We start from the raw sequence: 22239 nt of genomic DNA, 5'->3' as shown, positions 1-22239 counted from the left end.
TATTACTTCGACTTTTTGTCCTCTCCCCCTTCATGTCAACACAAAAGTCTGACTGCCCATTAATTTTCATTAAATATATCATCTACTGCAATTACTAGTTTTTACTGTCACTTGAGGAATAAAGGCAACAGGTAAACAATGTGCTGAGTTCCTATCTGATATTTCATCATCCAAAAACTTCTGTGGCGTGTCTAGACTAGTATGTGTGCAAACAAGGCAATAAGCACTATTACTTGTTCCAAGAATAGCAAAGAAAATCTGCCAAAAAATGACATCTTCAACTATGTCAAAAATAACACAAAAATAAATCAGAAATAGATCATACCTTGATTGCTAAACTTGTTAACCATTGCTTCGGTAAGCGTCTGGTTAGATGTTCAAGGCGAGGTGAAAACAATTGAAGAGCATTCACAATTGCCACACAGCTCTTGAAGGAAAGAAAATTTTTTTTGAGAAACAAGTGGAGAAGAAAAGTTAGGAATGTGGATTGTTTTACTCGTATACAAAAGAAGAGAAAGAGGCAATTAAGCATCTTTAAGTTTGGCTAGTTTATTCATGCAGCATTCACAAACTGTCTTTTATAATTGGACTGGAGAGTGGAAAATCTACAAATAAAAATTGCAGGTCTTGATCCATTCCAGATCTCAAAATGTTCTTCATATTACACGTACATCAATAAGTAGGTCAGGTGCAAATATCTAAGGTCCAGTATATATACGAGTACATCCGAACCCGTATGTTTACATAAAAAGACTAGACGAATAACTAGCACGTGCAGCGTAACTCACAGCAACAACACATTCCATGGTCAAGTTGAATGAACAGATAGATAACATGAGAATCAAGATTTCATCAAACCAAATAATTGACAAATCCAAAAATACATTTAACTACTAGAGGGGACATGATGCAAAAGGAATATAGGACCATTAGATAAAATTTCATATTACAGTATTTGTCCAACAGACATAAGAAAGACCACAAAAACAATACAACTTATCACAAATAGCATGAAGTGGAAGTAGTCTGAAGAAATTCTAATGAGGATAACAGAAGACAAACAATTGGTCCATAGAGCTCTACATATTGAGAACAAAAAATAACAAGATTGTTTCATACGTTATTTGTTACAAACAAGAAAATGACCAATAGATTCACCCCTAAACTAATATCAATGCTCCAAGTTCACACGCAAAGAAATTGAAAAAATGCATCAAGGGAAACAGATCCTAGGACTTCACGTGCAAAGAAATTGAAATAATGCATCAGGGAAAACAGAATCTAGGACAGACAATACAAAAATTACTTGTCCAGAGAAGTAAAAAAACAGATGCGTGGTGAAGGAATATGGTGGTACATTTTCATGAAGTCAGCAATCAGATTCTTGAATCTTTTGCTCCCAGCTGGTGGCTCATATGGGAAAAAGGAATGGTCCTTTAGAACACTGGTAAGATAAGCTAGGAATGGAATTTTCTCATCAGCAACCAAATCATATTCGAAAGATAAATCCAAAGAACTGCTGATCTCATGGAAGCCATTTTTCAGGAACTCAAAAATTTTCTTAACCTGTCCATAAATAAAAGTTGATGTTATTTTAGCTCACTTCCCTCGTCAGAGCAATAACCAAGAACAAGCTACAAACATTAAGAAGTTACAAGCTTTTCATATGGCTCAACTATAGCCTCTAAGACTATATATACATATCATGAAGAATCTAGAAATATCTCCCACCCGCCAGCTGCCTTCTGGGTTTGTTGTAAGAAACCCAGAATTTTCCCGCCTTACAATGGTCAGTTAACAACCTTGAATCACGTGCTTAACTCAAGTGACCAAAACAACCGCTAAATCCGTATAAAGTATGTCAAATCATGTGAAGAACATGTGATTCACTTACTGGAAGTAAAAGACAATACACAGATGTCATATTCTCCTGTTTCATCCAGAAACCAACAGGGCATGCACAATCAATGATACAAACCAACATGTAAGAAACTTCTAAAACTCATTTTTAAGCTCACAATTCAACACATCTCTTTTAGGATCCTTTTCGATAATTTTCAGTTTTCTGACAAATGCAACATAATAGGGTCATGTCCTACTTAATAACACAAAGCATAAATGCAGCTCTTATATTTTTCATACTCAGCCAAAGTTGTTGAACATATAAATACTCATGTATTCAGTGTTCTTTATTAAATTAGCATGATTGGACATAATTAAAATGAAAATCAGATAATTATGATGATTGTATTAGTTACCAAGATTGGTGTTATTTTGTCTAATTATCAAGGAGAACATTCAATTATATATAATATGTCCTTTGCGTTTTCTTTTTTAATTAAAATCATAAAAAGACTTGCAATATAGACCATGTATCTATTATGTTGTTTATGGGAGTGAATTGTTGTTGTTTTCGTGATTGTTAAATATTTTCTCTTTTAGTGAATCATAAAGAACTAACCATCCTATAAATTAATTAGTACGAGCTAGCTGGCTGAATGTTCAATGTTAATTGCACTTTTGAGCTACATATGGCATGGTATGCTCGGGCAATGAAATTGAGTTTTCAGTTTCTTTCATATGATGCTGTTCAATCAAGCAATTTTATTCTTCAGTGATAGACACAAATGAAAGTGCACATGCATTAGCTAGATGATAATTAAAAGACCAAGATTATATTCCCATCATAATTAACAACTAACAATCCAACATGATCCAGTGTCAATTAATTTTCAGTTTCTTATATTAATTTCTTTTTCAATATATATAATGGCAATCTCATGAGCTGAATATGTTAATTTCACTGTATTAGGCACCTTTGTGATATTTTATTAGGCACATTCTCGTATAGATGGATCATATCCTTGCACAAATTTCAAATAATCACACCAAAGAGGGACAGACTGCATCAGAAAAAGGAGTACTCAGCTGCCTTCAATTTCAATGAACAACTATGATGAAAATCTCCAGATATGAAATTAACTTCTTCTGTGGTTCTTATTGTCATCATCAAGGACTTTATTTACCACAAAGGAGATGGAAACAGATGATATAGGATGCAATTGAACTTTGATATAGACGAAAATGCTGCTCTTCATCACGTTTCTTTGGTTGAAAATGATTCAAATATTAAATCTAGCAAGAAGATTTCTTTTTTTCCCCACCTCTTTTTGTGCATCATAAACTATTAGCACCTCTTGGTAGTAAATAAAAACAAAGTGAATCAAGCTTACCAGTGGTACGCTTTACTATAATGCTTCAATTTCATCAAATCTTTCTCAAAGAATCATAAATTCATGCATAGTATGAATTCAAATTCTGTAGGCATAAAGAGAACAAACCAGATAATCAGAAACTCCTCTTTCGTAAATCTTGCCTACTCCCAAAAGAACCTCAGGTCTACAAATTAAAGCCAAGTATCAGCAAGAAACCGATTATGTAATTATCAAAGTATTCATTAAGCTTTAGGTCACAGTTATGAAAAACCAGAAAAAAGTATGAAATCTTAACAATTAGCTGAGGCCAACAGAAACAACATCAAACATTGTGATTAATTATCTTCCTCAGCTAACTCGGCAGTCAAATGTCTATGTCTGTACACGTATAAGTTGTTTCTTCTCCCATCAATTAAACCCCAAAGAATAGAACTCCCACTATAAGTATTCCCTTCTCCAAATTGGTTCTTTTTTTCTTTCTTTAATACCTTTAAGCAGATTTTCTTCCTTTTTACATTAGCAAATCTTAACATCAATTATTAAAATACTCCAAAGTACAGAGCAAGATTAGTGTTTCATACAAAACTCGAATTAACTGAGAGAAGTTCATCCATTGAACTTTGTTCATGCACTGATGAAAAATTTTCAGGAAACAAAACCATTAAAATCTTGGACTTATTATCGAATGATGTACGAACTTATTGAAATAAATTAACAGCGGTAATTATTTTAGTCTTACCTAAAAAGCAAATTCTATCTACCATAATACTATATTTTTAGTAACATACATTCCACTCCCAAGTCAGCTTCAGATATTAATTCACTTCCTATTTTGATAGCACTAAACCTATGTATTATTCGAGTTAGAGTGAATAATTAGACCAAAAGTAAACACTTAATCCTGATCTGCTTGATTGTCAAGAAACAACAGGAAAAGAAGGGAAAGAAGCAAAAGAGAACAAAGTGAAAACAAAAGCTCACTGGGCTCACAGAAAAAGACAAAAACATTAATAAATTTAAACTACGACTACGACTTTGTTTTTGTTTTCTTGGAAACTAAATCCTGAAAATGATCCACACTCCACCCAAGTTTTCTCAAGACACTCATTGGTTCCGCAGAACACCCAACTAAGGTGGACCCAACCAAAGTCTATTGCATTGTTGAATGAAAGTATGAAATCTTAACAATTAGCTGAGGCCAACAGAAACAACATCAGACATTGTGATTAAATATCTTCCTCAACTAAATCAGTGATCAAATGTCTAATTCTGTAAACATATAAGCTGTTTCTTCTCCCATCAATTAAACCCTAAAGAATAGAACTCCCACTATAACTATCCCCTTCTTCAAATTGGTTCTCTTTTTCTTTCTTTAATACCTTTTAAGCAGGTTTTGTTCCAGCAAATAACAACATAAACATCTATATCTCTAAGCGAAAAAATATTTGTTCAGAAAATCGAAAACCACTGCAAAAAAGAAATGACAGATACCCAGTTGAAATAGAGGCTTCATCTCTCGCCCATTCTTGCCACCTAGCAGGAGTCAATGCAAACAATCTCTTTCATCGCTTCCCTAGCTTGTCTCAGCTTCTCTATCTCACCCATTTTTCTGAAAACCTTTATATACTGAAGAAAAAAAAAAGCTATTTTTACCGCATCCCAATTAAGAAAGAACAAGCAAATGGGTATCCACAAAATCACTGAATAAGTATGCGTATTGAAGTTACTTGAACATGGATGTCGTAAATGGAAGGTTCATTGGATAGCTGATACTCTAGTTTTGAAGCTCCATGTTCTGTTTTGCTTAGTCTTCTGAGTCAGAATCCGAGTCAGAGTCAGAGGCATCGCTCGAGTCCCAAGAGTTGTCTTTTGTTTTTGTTTTAGGGTTTTGCTTAACGTTGGGCATGGCCGTGTCTTCATCATCATCTTCTTCTTCTTCTGGGATCGTTGCTAGGGTTTCTTCTTCGGGTTCCATCTTTTGAAATTTGAACTCTCCTTACTCTGTTTCTCCCGTTCAGTGACTACTGGTTTCTTAATTTTATGCAATTTTTTTCTTAACGAGAAAATGATAAATTCCTGGAGAAGAAAAATTTTGTTGATGTCCCTCGATTTTAATTAAAATACAAATAAATTCATTTATTTTTGGTCAAATTAATGAATGCCACGCATGTACCTGAAATAAGCACTTGCCTGGGTTCTTATCATTGCAATAATCACCCTAATTTTCTCCTTAATTTCTCCTTTCTCCTAGTTTATTATACTCCTATTGAATAATGGAGTAAAGAAGAAGAAAAATTAACTATATGATTTTTTTCTTCTTTTTTTTGATAATTTGGGTAAAATTTATGAGTATTTATATAATAGAATTGATAAAGGTAATTTGTGCATCATATGAAAGACCAATAGCATTCCTTTTATTATCTTTGTTTTTCTTATTACACCCATAAGAATATTCATCGCACCAATATTAAATGCATTTGCTTTCCCTTTTTATTGATAATATCATTTTCCTAATCTTATTTTCTATAGTTATCCAACATATACAATTTATATTCGTTAAAATTTGAAAAAAAAAATTGGACAGTTGAGATTGCTTCTACATATTCGTAGAACAGTTATTTGTGTATATATGCAGGCCATGTTTGTGCAAAACATTAAAATCTAATGAGAATATTCTACACTTATATCTGGTTTTTTATTTGTTTTTCAGCAGTTGGTTATTCCCATAGAACCTCCTCAAAATCTAAGTCAAAGAAATATGCTTTTAAATGAGTTTTGATGAAGAGTATTCTCCAGTTTAAGGTTTAAGAATTTTACATGAATGTGTGGGCGCTACATGAATGTCAAAAATATTATTGTCCTATTTACTTATATTGAATTGTCCTTATTAGTAAATGAAATTATGAAGTTTTTTGCAATAAAAAATGAGTGCTCAAAATAAATTAAATGATTTCACACTTATTAAAATAGATATAAATTTAATTTTTTATTTAATAAATTATCATGTTCACTTGTTCATCTTTTTATCTTTTTACATTTATTTCTATTCACTCCGTTTTAACCTGAGCATTAAACCTTTGATTATTAGGTATATCGTAAAATTAAATGCTTGTGTTTAAATATCCTTGTTCAGTAAGTGTCTATATATGAATCATCTCTTAATTTAGATATGATTTTATCACATCACAACACACCACCTCTATGATCTTATTTGCAAGTACTTCGTGATTTCATGGCGAGAAGCACAAAAAAGCATTAAGCAATTAGCTAATACAAAGAAATCAATATACCTCGATGGGTTGATTAATTAATAATAACGTTTGCTAATAATAACAAAAAATAAATTAAATATTTTTACTCCACATACAGCACTACTAGGACTCTTGCATCATAAAATAATAAAACAAGATAAACCCCAAAGAATTGATGCAACAAAACCCAAAAGACTCTGGTATATGACATGAATTTACAAAATTGTACATAGAAAGCCGAGATTATTAATGTGCTCAAGGGCACTAATTCACTTTTCCCTGTTTATTGGCTCTCCTTAACTTGTTCCTTCATTGTTTGTCTATTTCCCCAACTTTTTTCTTATAAAATTGAAACCAATCGAATCACGACTACTATTGTTGTTAAAGTGCAATTTATGCACTAGTTTTGCATTATTTACTCCCTTAATATCGATGTTTTGCACTTAATAATAATGATTTACTTGTGTTTTACTTTTGTAGGTGCAATTCTATTGATTGGTGATAAAATTGAGCTACAAGATGATGTTTAAGGATGATTGTTCCCTTGGAGAAATTATAAGCGTCAGAAGAACTTTGTTGATAAGGCGTGGGCGCGTGCTCTCAACTACGGACCTGCAGTTTTTAGTTTAACGTGTTTTGTAGTTTTGGTTATTTTTGTAATTACGAATTTAATATTTCAGATATTAGTATTTTATTTTAAATAGAACTCTAAAGAAGAAGAGAGAGAGAGAATATTTAAGGGAGGAATCTATTGTGAAAAAAACGGGAGATTGGAAAAAAGAAAGAAACCCTAGATCTAAACATTTCTCTTCTCTCTATGAAGAACTAAACTTATTTTTCTGGTTGAAGGTTAATGAAGCTTTGATTCATCACTACTGTGAGATCTTTCTTATGCTTTAATTGTTTTATTGCTTTTTGGGTATTTGTTTATTCCCTGAATTATTTTCATGATTATGTTTGTTAATTAGGTAATTGGCCACTATTTAATTATCAACTTAATCTATTGTCAATTAAAGGATTCATCATATGAAGATTTTAATGTTTGTGACAAATAACATAGCAGAGAGTTGTGTTGTGAGAATAAACAATCTAATTTAAATTAACCATCGTATGTGTTTGTTGATTAGGATTTGGGTCTCTCTAGTTTTTCTGGCTGTCAATTGATTAAATCCTATGATCGTATCTAGGGTTGTCTATTGATTAGGGAAATAACCAACGGTCGTACCTTGGTTATCGACTAGTTAAGGAGAAATTGGCTATTAGAGGGTCTCAGTAGCTATAACCGGTCTATTCATAAGTAATAATAATTTATATTTGAATCAATGATCAGTAGTCGAATCAAGCTGAGTTAATTCCTTCAACCAGAGCTTTCTCCAATTTGAATTACAACTTTAATTTGCATTCTTGTTATTTTAATTTGATTTTTATTATTGTCAACAAAACCCCCATTTTATGTTTTACGTTTTAAAAGGATTTAAATAATTACCGATCTCTGTGGACACGACCCTGCTCAATCACTATACACAATTTATTTAGAGTAGGTATTTATTTTTGTTGGCTTCGACAACCATCAAATTTTGGCGCTGTTGCCGGGGATTGGTGTCGTTTATTTAATCTTTTTTTACGTTTTACTTGGTGTATGGTTCGTTCTTCTCGTACAAGTACACTTTCGTTTGATCCTGAAATTGAGAAGACAGCTCGCCAGCTGAGACAGCAGACGAAGCAAGCTAAGCAACGATCCTCGTCGCCTTTGCTTTCTGAAACAAATACGGTGCCTGATTTAGTTGAATCATCTAGCGATTCAGAAGAACAAGTGATGGATAGAGTTGCACTTGTAGAAAGAACTCGTAGAGAGTTAGCTGAACCAGACTTGAATCAGCAACCACTCTGCATTCAATATGTAGACTTGGAGGTAAATTTTGAATTAAAGTCTGGTCTTATTCATTTATTACCCAAGTTTCATGGTTTTGCAGGTGAAGATCCTCATAAACATCTCAAGGAGTTTCATGTTGTATGTTCAAGTATGAGACCACAAGTCGTGACTGAAGAGCAGATTAAGCTGCGTGCTTTTTCTTTCTCTTTAGATGGACTAGCTAAAAATTGGTTGTACTACTTGCCTCCTAGATCGATTACAACATGGAATGGATTGAAGAAGCAGTTCCTCGAGAAGTACTTTCCTGCTTCAAGAGCTGCCAACATCAGAAAAGATATTTGTGAGATCAGACAACTTCCTGGGGAGACTTTGTATGAGTACTGAGAGCGATTCAAACAATTGTGTGCCAGCTGTCCTCAGCATCAGATTTCTGATCAACTTCTTATTCAATATTTTTACGAAGGACTGTCATTAATGGATAGGAGTATGATAGATGCTGCCAATGCACAAGCAAGGGAGTTGATCTCAAATATGGCTGCCAATGCACAACAATTTGGTAGCAGGCAAGATCCCACTTCAAGGAAGGTGAATGAGGTAAATATTTCTTTTGTTGAACAACGTTTAGATAAACTTACTTCTCTTGTGGAAAAGTTTGTTGTAGGTAATGTGCAACAGGTGAAGACTTGTGGCATTTGTTACAATATGGGTCATTCAACTGATATGTGTCCTACACTTCAAGAAGAACCCGTTGAACAAGCCAATGCAGTTGGAGGATTTCCAAGCATGCCTCAGAGGAGGTATGATCCTTATGCACAAACATACAATCCGGGATGGAAGGATCATCCCAACTTCAGCTATGGAGTTAGGCCGTCAGGATTCCCACATCAGTATCCACCAAGACAACCAGCACCTCCACAGTCAAACTCCAAGTCAGGCATATCTCTTGAAGAAATTGTTAAATCACTTGCGACTAACACTCAACAATTTCAGCAGGCAACTACAGCAAGCATTCAGAACTTGGAGAACCAAATGAGTCAATTGGCGACTACAGTGAGCCGTCTGGAGTCTCAAGTATTAGGGAGATTGCCTTCACAATCTGAGGTGAATCCAAAGCAAAACGTTAATGTTGTCATCCTTAGAAGTGGGAAGGAGTTGCAAGAGCCTAGTAAGAAAGTGACAAAGCATGTAGAAGATGAGCTTGAGAAGAATGAATTGATGCCTAAATCTCAAGATGTGCAACCCATCAGAGCAAAACCCCTACCTATTGTGATACCTCCTCCTTTTCCAAGCCGGTTTGCAAAATCCAAGAAGGAGGAACAAGAGAAAGACATCCTTGAGACATTTCGCAAGGTTGAGGTAAATATTCCTTTATTAGATGCTATAAAACAAATACCTCGATATGCTAAAGTACTTAAGGAACTGTGCACCTCGAAGAGAAAATTAAGAGGAGATGAAAAAGTTCACATGGGGGAGAATGTTTCAGCAGTTCTCCAAAAGAAACTACCTCCTAAGTGCAAGGATCCAGGTATGTTTACTATCCCTTGTAAAATTGGTAGTATTAGAGTTGAAAAGGCTATGTTAGATCTAGGAGCTTCTATTAATGTCATGTCTCGTTCCATTTATTCATCTTTGAATGTTGGTCCATTAAAAGAAACTGGTGTGATAATTCAACTAGCTGATAGGTCTAATGCATATCATGATGGGGTATTAGAAGATGTCTTAGTACAAGTTAATGAGTTGGTTTTTCCTGCTGATTTTTATGTACTTGATATGGAAGATGATAACTCCTCTAATTCTGTCCCAATTTTGCTAGGAAGACCTTTTCTTAAGACTGCTAGGACTAAAATGGATGTACATAAAGGGACTCTCACTATGGAGTTTGATGGAGAGGTTATAGAATTCAATATGAATGATGCCATGAAATATCCTAATGAGGAACATTTGGTATTTTCTGTGGATGTTATTAACCCTATAGTGCAGGAAGTTTTTTTTACAAGAAAAAGACGAAGACATTTCATGATAGAATGATTTTGAGAAAGGAGTTCTCTGTTGGTCAAAAAATTCTTCTTTTTCATTCTAAACTTAAACTTTTTCTGGGTAAATTACGTTCTTGCTGGGTTGGACCTTTTATTATTACTAATGTTTTTCCTCATGGTGCAGTTGAGATTCGGAGTCCGACCTCTGACAGAGTTCTTAAGGTTAATGGTCATTGCTTAAAACCTTTTTATGAAGGTTTTTCGGTGAATATTGTGGAGGATGTGGCTCTCGAGAGTCCCAATTATGGAGATTGATGCATAAATGTGTCTAGCCAAAGACATAAAACAAATGCGCTTTTTGGGAGGCAACCCAAATGATTTATTTATTTTGGTTTTTGTTATATCTTCTTTTAATTTTGATTCAGATTTTTTTTAAATAATGTGTTTGCTTATTTTGGCCAGAAGAAAATTTTTGATAAGGCGTGCTCACGTCTTAACTAATAAGTACTTCTGTGATTTTTAAAGTAAAATGGTTTTAAGGCGTGCCCACGTGCTTATTAAAAAAATACTTCTGAAATTTTTAGTGTCTCAAGTGATTCATCACCAAAAAAAAAAAAAAAATCGTTTTCTTTCCCAGCAACCAGCCGCTCCAGCCTTCACCAGAGCAGCAGCTGCGTTCACCGAGCAGCCGTGCACGCCCAGCAACCCACGCATCTCAGCATCTCCCACAGCAGCAGCCCGCGCGCAACTGTCCCACCATTTCCGCCAAGCCCATAGACGTTATGAGGATCAAAGCTCACAATTCAGGGAAGTTTTTGCCTTTAATCTTTTATCATTACCCTTTAATTTTTATGTGAGCTTTGATTATCTTACATTGGGGACAATGTAAGTTCTTGGTGTGGGGGAGGGATTTTTGCATTATTGATGTCTGGAAGTATTATTTTCACTCTACTCATCCTTAAATGATTTTGGAGTTAGTATGCTTCATATATTATTAATTTTCTTTTCTTTTCTTTCTCACTACTCTTTTCCCATCTATCTCAAATTATTTACATCTATTTTTATTCTATCATACTCTTTCATCACTCACATTTTATCTTTCATTTTTTTTTTACTACATACATCTTTATCGCTTATTATCCTTTTTACCTTTCCTTTTATATATCACTCATACATTCTTCTCATTCTACACCACTATTGATGATTGATTCATTTGAAGAGTGTACATGATTTGATGGCAAATTTACTAACTTTGTGAGGATTTGAGCCTATGAGCAACCACTTTGCTCTAATTATTTTTGTTATGTGAATATCAATCTTAGTTTGTTTATTCTAAAACTTGCTTTGTTATGCATGTTGAAGCCGCATTATGGGATTTTATGCATTAAAATGATAAGGGCAAACCATTTTCCATTTTTCTATTCTCGCATTTTTTTCTCTACCCGAAGACCTTTATTTGCTATCTTTGTTTGAGCCTTAACCATTACCCATCTAATTCTCTCCGTCTACTTAACCATTTTTCTTCTTTTTGAGCCTCAATTTAAGGAGATTTTTGGACTCATTGTGTGGATATATTTTGTTGCTTTTTCTAATTTGTATTAAAGTTTCTCAATTAGATCAACAAGCATTATGCTTGAATTAAATTGTGCAAGATTCGTTTCTTTTGTTTGATTCGAAAAAAAAACAAAAAAACAAAAAAAAGAAAAAGAAAAGGAGAAAGAAAAAAAAGAAAAAGAAAAATAAAAAAAAATCGAAAAAAAAATGTTTACATTCTTGGTGACTTGAGTAGAAATAAGCATTTTGATATCATAAGTTCATTCAATGAGTTCATTATTCTCATTTTGATCTCTTTTTCTTTCGTAGACCTTTCTTTGTCATTTAACATATTTAACCCCATTACAACCTTTTTAAGACCCTTAGATTTTTGCATTTTATTCATGTTTTGTGGATTGAGATGTGATATATGAGCAAGCTTATGGCAATAGCATTCTTTGATTTGATTTGAGTGCATAAATGATACCCTAAACACTTTGAGTGCATGGAGTGAAGTCAATGAGAGGGCTATTAAATATTGTTGCACTTGAATTTTGAATGGATCTTCTTGGTGGTTGGATGTTTTTCTTTTATTCTATCTTATGAGATTCTATGCTTTAAAATCCTTGTCTCTCGAATGTTGATCGACTTAATTTCTTGAGGTATGCTTGCTTAAAATTATTTTTGGATGAGTTGAGATGAGAATTGAGTGGAGATTTGGGATTAGTCTTGAGTTATGTGCTTGAGGACAAGCATCATCTTGGTGTGGGGGAATTTGTTAGAGTGCAATTTATGCACTGGTTTTGCATTATTTACTTCCTTAATATTGATGTTTTGCACTTAATAATAGTGATTTACTTGTGTTTTACTTTTGTAGGTGTAATTCTATTGATTGGTGATAAAATTGAGCTATAAAATGATGTTTAAGGATGATTGTTCCCTTGGAGAAATTATAAGCGTCAGAAGAACTTTGTTGATAAGGCGTGGGCGCGTGCTATCAACTACGGACCTGCAGTTTTTAGTTTAACGTGTTTTGTAGTTTTGGTTATTTTTGTAATTACGAATTTAATATTTCATATATTAGTATTTTATTTTAAATAGAAATCTAAAGGAGAAGAGAGAGAGAATATTTAAGGGAGGAATCTATTGTGAAAAAAAGGGGAGATTGGAAAAAAGAAAGAAATCCTAGATCTAAACTTTTCTCTTCTCTCTATGAAGAACTAAACCTATTTTTCTGGTTGAAGGTTAATGAAGCTTTGATTCATCACTACTGTGAGATCTTTCTTATGCTTTAATTGTTTTATTGCTTTTTGGGTATTTGTTTATTCTCTAAATTATTTTCATGATTATGTTTGTTAATTAGGTAATTGGCCACTATTTAATTATCAACTTAATCTATTGTCAATTAAAGGATTCATCGTATGAAGATTTTAATGTTTGTGACAAATAACATAGCAGAGAGTTGTGTTGTGAGAATAAACAATCTAATTTAAATTAACCATCGTATGTGTTTGTTGATTAGGATTTGGGTCTCTCTAGTTTTTCTGGCTGTCAATTGATTAAATCCTATGATCGTATCTAGGGTTGTCTATTGATTAGGGAAATAACCAACGGTCGTACCTTGGTTATCGACTAGTTAAGGAGAAATTGGCTATTAGAGGGTCTCAGTAGCTATAACCGGTCTATTCATAAGTAATAATAATTTATATTTGAATCAATGATCAGTAGTCGAATCAAGCTGAGTTAATTCCTTCAACCAGAGCTTTCTCCAATTTGAATTACAACTTTAATTTGCATTCTTGTTATTTTAATTTGATTTTTATTATTGTCAACAAAACCCCCATTTTATGTTTTACGTTTTAAAAGGATTTAAATAATTACCGATCTCTGTGGACACGACCCTGCTCAATCACTATACACAATTTATTTAGAGTAGGTATTTATTTTTGTTGGCTTCGACAACCATCAATTGTAATACTAAATTTTTTTAAAAAAATTTCAAATTCAAATACTATAGTTTGAAGGAAATATGTTATCACATAAATTAATAATTACCTAGTATAAAAACGAAATCCATATGACATGTCCATATAGCTTGGGTAAAATATGTTCTTAGCATTGTTTGCTTCTTTTTTAAATTAATTTCAACTTAGATCTCGTCTTTAACTTTTTGTAATGCGAAAAGAAATCCTAGTTGGTATTGTTATTTTGCGGCAAAAAATTATTCAACGTCAGTATCATCTACTTCTTTATTTGAAATTATAAAGCAGTTAACTATTAAAAAATATTCTTAAAAGAAAAGTATTATTCAAATAAAACATAACATATTCCAACTCTAGGTAAATCAATACTATAAACGTAATCATATTTTTCTAAAATAATGAATATTTTCATAAATTAATAATTAATTAATTTATCGAATAATTGATATTAGTTAAATTTTAATAAATTATTTCATGGTCCCAGAGCTATTAATATATCAAGATTTTATTATATTTGTTATATGGGAAACAATGAAATTTATAACAATAAATTGTTGCAATGGTGGATTAACAAAATTTCTAGCAATTCTCTTTTCATAAATAAGAACCATGTGATCTCGATGACATTAACCATGTAAATGTTAACGGTACATGATTACAGTTTTTACCATCCCGCCACGGCTCCACAATTTGCAAAACGTAAATCCATATAACGGTGCATTTAATAGTTGCCGTCGATGGCTGCCGATATTTTCAGAACTAGTCAAGCGTTAATTAGCTTTTCTTGCCCTCTTCAACAACGTCAATAATCGAAAAAGAACTAAATGAAATCCTAAGAATTAAAATCTTAAAAAATAAAAAAATTATTATTTTTTCCATAAATTGATTGCACTTCATTCTTAATTGAAGATTATGACAAGTTAAATAAATTAATCACCATCATTAGTAAATATTAATACCTCAAGTTAATGAATTCATAACTTAATAACACTACATTTTCATCTAAATTAATGTCTTACAAATTCATCTTTCGTAAGTTGGTGCCATTGATCCTTTTTTAAATGATTACATGTTTGGTTCGCTAATTAATTAATAAAGTGAAACAAAAACAAGTAGATCCCCGCATATACCAAAGTAACCATGGAGTTTAATAGTATCTGCTTTTATTCCTGTTTTTAATTGGATACTAATTTCTAGATATGGAAAAATAGCCAAGGGAAAGCAATCTTCAGCCATTGAAGTTAATACAATAGACGAGAAGTCTGAGACGACCGGAAAACAAAAGAGAAGTAGACATGAAAATAGTGAAAAAGCATCCAATTCTTGGAAAATGCCAAAGAGAGCTGCTGCATGTATGGATATCATGGATAAATGTCTTTCCCTCTCTGGAAGTGCATCTTTTGTGGAAAGCACAAGGGAAGTTGTTGCAGAAAATGAAGAGGTTGCAATAAGCTTGACCGCTGGAAAGGACGACTTGAGACCAAATCGAAGGCTAACAGAAATTGCTTTTCATGATGCTTGTGGAAACCTAAAGTCTGTTGAAATGTTGGAAGTTGGAAACTTGTTCGTTTCAGGTCTTATATTGCCTCTTGAAAAATGTTGTGGAAGACAGAAGGAAAGAGGTGTTAGATGTGAAGATTTCGGACGAGTTGAATCTTGGGCAATATCTGGATATGAGGAAGGCTCACCGGTATTTTGGATTTCAACTGTCACTGCAGACTATGATTGTGTTAAACCTGCTAATAGTTATAAAATACTATAAAACCTTTTCTATGAAAAGGCTCGTGCCTCTGTGGAGGTCTATAAAAAACTTTCAAGTTCTTGTGGAGGGAACCCTGATCAGACTGTCGATGAATTGCTTGCAGGAGTTTTTTGTTCCATGAGTGATAGCAAGAATTTTCCTCACAGGACATCAACGAGGGAATTTATAATCTCACAGGGTGGATTCATGTATAATCAACTCATCGGTTTAGATGAGACATCCAAGAAAAATGATCAGATCTTTGAGAACTTGCCTCTGCTCCTTGCACTGATGGATGAAACTAAGAAGCAAGGGAGTTCAATTATTCTGGAAACCAGTACATCCAGCAGTCTCATAAATACAGGTATGAGAATTGGTGAAGAAGAGCAAAACTATCAGTCTAGTTCATCTGCTTCTGGAGGTGAAGAAGATAAAGATATGAAATTGGCAAGGCTGTTGCAGGAAGAGGAGAATTGGCAATCAACGAAACATAATAAAACTCAGAGGAGAGTTGCTTCATCAAGCAAGTTCTGCAGTAAAATCAATGAGGATGAAATTGTTGATGACTATCCTCTGCCTGCATATTACAAGCCCAGTGAGGAGGAAAATGATGAGTATTTAATCTTTGATTCAATTAGTCCTGATGAGCTTCCTCGAAGAGTGCTTCACAATTGGTCACTTTACAACTCAGATTCGCGGTTGATTTCTTTGGAGCTCCTCCCAATGAAACCGTGTGATGATAATGATATTACCATCTTTGGGTCCGGGATTATGACAACTGGTGATTCAAGTGGATTATGTGCTGATGCTAATTTTGATCAGTCTTCATCTGTGGCAGAGAATGTTGGGGGAATACCAGTATATCTGAGTGCAATACAGGAATGGATGATCGAATTTGGATACTCGTTCGTTTCCATATCAGTTCGGACAGATATTTCCTGGTATGCATCTACATCCATATACTATCAAGAGGTTTGGTGGTGGTACTAGTGCTTAAGCTTGCCTTTTTGTACTCTTTATCTTCTGTCAGTGTTAGTTCTTATCAAATTTGCGATTTTGTTTTCAGGTATAGGCTTGGAAGGCCATCAAAGCAGTATACAGCTTGGTACAAACCAGTTCTAAAAACTGCGAGGCTTGCTATTGCCCTCATTACAATGTTGAACAATCAGAGTCGAGTTCAGTAAGACTAATCCTGCTTATATTTCTTCCAATCCCACAGAAGTTGAAAGGTATTTGGTGGTTCATGGACATATCATACTCCAACAATTTGCAGAGCTTCCTAATAAAAGGATCAGCAAGTGTGCATTTGTAGATGGAAGCCATGAGCACGCTCTGCTCATCGCTGTCTCTGCTAATTTCATGCGCATTAGAATAGTCTTCCCTAGCTTGAATAGCCCGTTCCTTCAGTACAGTTATTGCTGCGCCGAGGATTTCATTTTGGTTTAATTTCAACATCGGGTTTTAAAGAGAGCTTCGCGCTAACTGAGGCAACACAGTTGGCTCCGAATGGAACGTCGCTAAAATTTTGGTCAACCAGAAGTTGATAATTGTAAACGTTCTATACTATTGACAATAATAATGCCACAGCAATGTTGCCAAGGTGAACTTCATTTTGATGTATAAGAGGAAAGAAAATGTAAGCATTGATTGATATATTGATAGATAGATGCTTGTAACGAGTGAGAGCTAACAAGGGGTGAGTGAGCTTTATAAAGGGCTTGATTTGAGACGACTCGCCTCGAACTCCATGAGGGTCTATCTTATATTGTCTATCTTGACTGATAATAATTTAATTAGTAATGATTCTACCAAAAATTCGGCAGTTATTTCCCTTATAAATATAACAATCCCAAAATTGTAAATTTATACAAGCACTCCTAACATAGTTTAATATATAACCAGTTCCATCAATCAACCTTCTCATCCAAAATACCAAATAACACCCAAACATCTCCAATATCAAAAGATTATAATATCTGATTTCAACATATATTAAACATCTATAATCATCACATCATAATACAATATATTATACATTCCAAAATGAGATGATCAACATGCATAATACCATCTATTTCTCCTAGCGCCAGCACGTGGCCAAAAATTCAAAATAACTACAATCGGTCGGTCGATTGGTGTACCTGCATACTTTACTCAAAATCGATAGGGAAAACAAATATTGATAAAATTTTAATAATGTACCAATACGTAAATCAAATTTATTCTAGAAATCATTAAATTAGAGCATTAAAATCTTATTTTGCAAATATGGTTTACTACACTCTAAAATCATAATAAAATATGAAAATGAGTTTGCATATTTCACTCATAGTGACAATGCCTAAACTCGACTATCGTTCATATTCGCGGTTTGGTTCTCACTCGCAATTTCTCTTAATCAAGGAAACAACATAGTTACTTTTCATAAATGTGAAATACGACTAACTGCACGCAATGTAGTTTAAAACGAACATCTATCCACAACACATGACTCTTGTGTCCATAAAATTACCAAAATACCCTCACATTCATAAAAATAAATGTCAATTAGACATGAATAAAATGATCCTACACCATTTTTTTGTAGTCCTCTTTCTTCAAAAGAATTTCATCAATTAACATTTATTTTTTATGCATCGAATATCCAACATATTTTTTTTTTGTAAGAATAATATATTAATTCTCGGTAGGCTTATAACATTCAAGAATATTTATGTTTGCTTTCATTGATGTACAACGTAAACAAACAAATCAGTGCTTTATTGTATCCTAGATGCATATTTGCTTAATCCATATTCATAACTCAATTGGTGAGAGAAAATAGCGTATTAAGGAAAGCGATATTTATAACGTACTTTAAAGTAAACATTAATTTACTTCAGTTTATACCTTTTTATTATATTAGATTTGTACCATTTTTACCGCCATTTTCTATAACCATAAATATATGTCCCCCACATAATTATCGCTTCTTAGAAATTTATAAATACCAATAATATCATTATTCAATCATTTAGAAACATCTAAGTATTTATGTTTAATTTATCTCTCAATTAAAACTAGACTCACACACACGTGTGTGTGTGTGTGTGAACTCTAATTAAATGTTGATACGTGTATTGCATACGAGCCATAAAGTGAGTTCCAATTTCTACTTCCATTTTCTAAATGTTAGGTAGATGTGCGTATCAATAGATGTACTAAGTAGGAAGCAACACATAAAGGTGGTAGCGGCTGTTTTTGTTTTCATTAATGTAATAAAGTGAAGCTTGCTAAATTATTGATGGTGGTGGGGGCCGATTTTGTTTTCACATTAGAGTTTTTATTTGATTGATAACATATTAATTGTGTTATTATTTTATTAAATATATATTTAATAAATAAATAGAATTTATTATTGTCGGCTAAAACTTTGTTATAATTTATTTTAACACGACATTAATATAACATTATAAAACATTGTAGCGTACTTTTAAGTCTTCGTTTTAGCATTAAAATTAAATCAATAAATAAAGCAGTTATATGACTTTGAACACCCAGGGAGAGACGTTTTGATTTAACTTGGTTTGTTATGACTTTGAAGACTTGTAAAGCGAAGGTTCGTAGCAGAGACATTCCACCTTCCTCTTTATTCAGCATTACTGGAGTAATATTGCTTGGCCCTACAAATATCAACTAGTGGTGACTGGTGATTGGTGAATTGCTAAATTATTAATGGGTGGTGACTGGTGACTTGGTACGCACATTTTGCTTGACCGTTCACACTTTCTATTCAATTTTCTCATTTTGCCTTTCAAAACTCAAAATTCTGTTTCTTTCTTTGCAAAACAAAAAGGAAAAAGGCAAAAAAGAAAAAAAAATGTCAATCATCGGAGAGGCAATCCTTAGGGCGTCCGTTGATTTGCTGGTCAATAAGTTAGCTTCAGAGGGCATTCGGTTGTTTGCACGCCAACAGCAAATTCGGGCCAATCTGAAGAAGTGGGCGAATATGTTGGAGATGATCAAGGCGGTGCTTGATGATGCCGAGGAGAAGAAGACGACTAATCAGTCTGTGAAGAAGTGGCTTGGCGAGCTTCAGAACTTGGCTTATGATGTTGAAGACTTGTTGGATGATTTTCAAACTGAGGCTTTCCGGAGGAAGTTGCTGCTTGGAAATGGAGATCCAGCTGCGGCTCAGGATCAACCCAGTCGCTGTCGTACAAGAACAAGTAAGTTTCGGAAGCTCATTCCTACTTGCTGCACCACTTTTACTCCACAATCGATTCAGTTCGATTATGCCTTGATGTCCAAAATCAAAGAGATCAACAACAGATTTCAAGATATTGTAACACAGAAAGACTTGCTAGATTTGAAAGAAAGTTCAGCTGGAGGGTCCAAAAAAGCAAGTCAAAGGCTAGAGACAACCTCTTTAGTGATTGAAGCCAAAGTATATGGCAGGGAAACAGAAAAGAAGGATGTTGTTGAACTGCTGTTGAGGGATGATGTAAGCAACGATGGTGGATACTCTGTTATTCCTATTATAGGTATGGGCGGGCTGGGCAAAACTACTCTTGCTCAGCTTGTCTACAATGATAAGCGAGTGCAGGATCATTTTGATCTCAAGGCATGGACTTGTGTCTCCGAGGATTTCGACGTTAAGGGGCTAACAAAAACAATTCTAAGATCCGTTACCAAGCAGACTATTGATGACAGTGATTTAAATTTGCTTCAAGAGGAGCTGAAGAAGAAGTTATCTCAAAAGAAATTTTTGCTTGTTTTAGACGACGTTTGGAATGAGAATTACAATGATTGGGTTCGCCTCAGCCGTCCGTTTGAAGCTGGAGCGAAGGGAAGTAAGATTATTGTCACAACTCGTAATCAAGAGGTTGGAGACATCATGGGAACTGCCTCAGCTTATCAATTAAAAAAGTTGTCAATTGATGATTGTCTAGCTGTATTTGCTCAACATTCTTTGGGGTCAAATAAGTTATTGGAGGAAATTGGCAAGAAGATAGTGGCCAAATGCGATGGCTTGCCCCTGGCAGCGCAAACACTTGGAGGACTTTTGCGAGGAAAAGATGACAGATGTGATTGGGAGAGAGTGCTCAGTACCAAGATATGGGAATTGCAAGAAGAGAGATGTGACATTATGCCAGCGCTTCGAGTGAGCTACTATTATCTTTCGGCACCTTTGAAACAATGCTTTGCGTATTGCTCATTGTTTCCAAAGGATTATGAATTTGAAGAGGGGGAGATAATTTTATTATGGAGTGCTGTGGGTTTCTTGGATCACGGAGAGAGTGGGAATCCTGGTGAAGATCTCGGTCGAAAGTTCTTTCAAGAGCTACGTGGAAGATCTTTTTTCCAGCAATCGAGCAACAGTATATCACGATTTGTGATGCACGACCTCGTCAATGACCTTGCTCAATGGGCTGCTGGGGAAATGTACTTCAGAATGGAGTATATCTCTGAGGTTAACAAGCAACAAAGTTTTTCAAGAAATCTTCGTCATCTGTCGTACATTCGTGGAGATTACGATGGTGTTAAAAGGTTTGAGGACTTGCACGATATCCAACACTTGCGAACTCTTTTACCAGTAACGTTGTTAAGTAGCTGGCCTGGATACTTGGCTCGTAGCATTCTTCCTAGGTTGTTCAAACTCCAACGCTTGAGGGTCTTCTCTTTGCGTGGATACGGCATCCCGGAGCTACCGGATTCAATTGGTGATTTGAGGTATTTAAGGTACCTTAACCTGTCTGGAACTGAGATTAAAACTTTGCCTGAATCAGTTAACAAGCTTTACAATTTGCACATACTTCTGTTAAAAGACTGTCGGCGACTGAAGAAGTTGTGTGCAGCCATGGGAAACCTCATCAAATTGCATCATCTCAATAATTCAAATACAGATTCCTTGGAGGAAATGCCACTAGGAATTGGTAAGCTGACTCGTCTTCAGACGTTGGGTAATTTTGCTGTGGGAAAAGACAATGGTTCTGGGTTACGAGAGCTAAAGTCATTGATACATCTTCAGGGGACACTTAAAATTTCAAAGTTAGAGAATGTAAAAGACATTGGTGATGCAAAGGAGGCTCGGTTGGATGGAAAGAAGAATCTTAAAGAATTATCGCTTAATTGGACTTGCAGCACCGATGGTTCATCCTCAAGGGAAGCAGAAACTGAAATGGGCATGCTTGACATGCTTAAACCCCATAAAAATCTGGAACAATTTTGTGTCTGTGGCTATGGAGGTACAAAATTTCCAACATGGTTAGGAGATTCCTCATTCTCAAATTTAGTAACACTTAAATTTGAAGATTGCAGCATGTGTACTGCCCTGCCGTCTGTTGGGCAACTGCCCTCTCTAAAACATCTTACAGTGCGTGGAATGAGTAGAGTAAAGAGATTGGGTGTAGAGTTCTATGGGGATGACTCTCCAATTCCATTTCCATGCTTGGAGACTCTTCGTTTTGAAGACCTGCAAGAGTGGGAAGACTGGATTCCTCATGGATCCAGTCAGGGAGTTGAACGGTTTCCTAAATTGAGAGAGCTTCACATTTTAAGATGTTCTAAACTGCAAGGAACATTTCCAGAGCACCTTCCTGCATTGCAGATGCTTGTTATCCAAGAATGCAAAGAATTGTCAATTTCAATTACGAGTTTGGTTAAAAAGAGCAAATTGGTAATTGGTG

The 22239-nt window shown here is 34.4% G+C and overlaps 1 long non-coding RNA gene and 1 pseudogene across 1 annotated transcript; one reads left to right on the top strand and one right to left on the bottom strand.

The window, feature by feature from the left end:
- Positions 1–1585: 1585 nt before the first annotated feature.
- On the bottom strand, positions 1586–5222 carry LOC112097669. The gene is made up of 3 exons (XR_002905172.1): positions 4943–5222; positions 4707–4841; positions 1586–3399 (listed from the first exon to the last, which is right to left on the bottom strand). It is a non-coding gene; the product is annotated as an uncharacterized LOC112097669 (long non-coding RNA).
- A 3591-nt stretch (positions 5223–8813) lies between these two features.
- LOC18040516 overlaps positions 8814–22239 on the top strand; it is a 49300-nt pseudogene continuing 35874 nt past the window's right edge.

This window comes from Citrus clementina, unplaced genomic scaffold (assembly GCF_000493195.1).
Source record: "Citrus clementina cultivar Clemenules unplaced genomic scaffold, Citrus_clementina_v1.0 scaffold_5, whole genome shotgun sequence".
NCBI lineage: Eukaryota > Viridiplantae > Streptophyta > Magnoliopsida > Sapindales > Rutaceae > Citrus > Citrus x clementina.
This window is presented reverse-complemented; position numbering and strand designations above follow the sequence as displayed.